We start from the raw sequence: 2,316 nt of genomic DNA, 5'->3' as shown, positions 1-2,316 counted from the left end.
AGCTATTTTTTGGTCATCTGTACTGTAAGACATGGGTTCTTCGTAAACAGTACGATGATGGAAGCGTTTATTCGGCGTTTTTACGTTGTCAATACTCCACTAGCGAAGAATGATTTTGTTGAAATCAGCTGTTGCTGCCGCATGTTGAAAATCAGCTTCACCACTGAGAGCTGCCAGGGCTGTGGCTACGTGCGGATTAAAAACCTACAGTACCAGCCTCACATTTTGCCGTTCCAAGTTGCCCGGATTAAGTGCCTTGGATGTCAAGCCATGCCCAGACTTTATCAGTAGAGATGACTCCTGTTTATGTAAATCTCTCAAATTCTTAAATGAGGCAGTCATTTTGTATTCAGGACGAACATCAATGTTTGAAGGCTCAAAGCGTGGGTAGGAAAAGCAAGTCTCCGCATTTTTCTGATTCAGCCAATTGTTTCTGATACACTTCAAAAGACGTACAGCATCTACCACATAAAATAATGGCCGACCTGGATCTGCCGGATGTGGATAAACATGACGAAGCATTGGCTTTGGCAGAAACGTCTTCATTACCTTTCTGTTTAGAGAGATATTGTCACAAACAACGGCATGACCCTGTACCCAACATCTTCTAAGCGTATGATTAACTTCTTCAGTATGGCATGAAGTTGGTCACCCTGCATGGTTTGTACCTGAAGAATGTGTGCTACATCCTAGAATGAGCTCAGCAGACTTTACATCGTAAACATGTGTACAGATGTGGCTGCCTCGCTGGAATTCACTGCAGTACCACATATGCTGCCCCCCTTATAATCAAAACAAGACTTGATATGAATTTCGTCAAGCATCAACGTCACTGTCTTTTCATGTGGCTGCAGATGTGTAAATCTCTGGGAAACATACTGAAGAAACGTTGCATCACAAGAATCAATTTCTGGGCAAATTTGTACAGATGAGCACACTTTCCTAATAGTGTCGGATGGGGCAAGGCTAGTGTACTTGTTTTTCTCAAATACTTGTAGGCATGCGGCGATATTTTGTGGAGAATGCATGCAAACACCATTACCTGTGTGCTGTACTGAATACGCTTTGCAGAGAGCAGTGTTAGCTGTTGCTTTAAAAATTTCACAGCCCTTTTCTTGTTTTCATTAATGCTTGCTTCCAATTTGTCTAGAAGGGAATTTACTGCAAGCGACAGGTGGCGAGAACAACAACGCTCGCCAGACAGCATGCACAGATTGTTCATAATTTCCAACACGGAGCTTACTTTGCAAACCGAGTCAAGTACAACAGCGCTGCCAAGATTCTTGATCGCGGATCCTTGGTAGCAGGCTGAGACCCGGAGGTTTTCGAACACTGTCAATGACGCCTTCAACCAAGGTTCACGATCGTTGGTGATGTTCAAAAACATCGTACACTTTTCTTTATGAATCACAGTCCACTGCATTGACACTGAGGCTACTTGCAGGCGCGCCTTTAGTTCTTCGTGTGACGAAAATTGTTCTCTCTCCTGCTCCGCTTCACATGACGCCAGTGATCTTTTGACCGCACGGGCGAGTTGGGAAGCTTCTTGTCGGCTCCTCTTAGCATCAGGTGCTTCTCTCTTCCTGTTGTCTGGTGCTGAAAGGTACGAAGGGCAGTTGGGAAATACGGAAGGCACCGATCCACGGCGCAACCACGGTACTGGCAATCGAACTGTAAGAACATTTCCTGTTCTTGGATCCGTGTGCGATGTCGTCGTCTCGATGCATCAAGCGTCGAAATGATCGGCGCAAACCTGCACAAACGTACTAACGTTTCGTAAAGATCTCAGAATCCACTTATTAAAATAGCCTAATGCTAGCCCCTTGGTCTATAAGCGTGTTTGCAGCAAAGAAATGTGGCCACAATCAATCTATCAGAGCTTCGGAAGTATCACAGTAAACGTGCTGATTAAGTAAAAGCAACCAGGAGCACATAACAGTACCATAAGCATTACTTACCTTAGTGTACGAAGTGGGCACGAAGTCCTTCCTTGGAATGGCGTGTAACCACTTCTTGAAAGTGTCGTCGTCTTTTGGGAAAGAAAACACTTGTATCTTCCTGCCCGTATCGTAATTGCCGGTGCACCCCGGCACACAACACTTGTTCGGCATTTTAGTATCCACTGCACATCGCACACGGAAGCAAAATTGCCGCAAAACAACGACGAGAGACGACAAACGCGACCACGCCGCTGCAACCAACCGGCCCGCGCGGCGCAGGGAGCGTGAAAGAAAGTACAGCAGGGACTAAAATCATGTCGCTAGCGATGCGGCTTCTGCAAGTGTCAGCCTGCCGGATGTGACGTCAAAATTTTGG

At 45.9% G+C, this 2,316-nt stretch overlaps 1 pseudogene; it reads right to left on the bottom strand.

The window, feature by feature from the left end:
* Positions 1 to 829: 829 nt before the first annotated feature.
* Positions 830 to 2,111, bottom strand: LOC144120586 (uncharacterized; annotated as a pseudogene).
* Positions 2,112 to 2,316: the final 205 nt, after the last annotated feature.

This window comes from Amblyomma americanum, chromosome 1 (assembly GCF_052857255.1).
Source record: "Amblyomma americanum isolate KBUSLIRL-KWMA chromosome 1, ASM5285725v1, whole genome shotgun sequence".
Taxonomy (NCBI): Eukaryota; Metazoa; Arthropoda; class Arachnida; order Ixodida; family Ixodidae; genus Amblyomma; species Amblyomma americanum.
The sequence above is the reverse complement of the archived record's forward strand: the minus strand, read 5'-3'. Positions and strand labels throughout refer to the sequence as shown.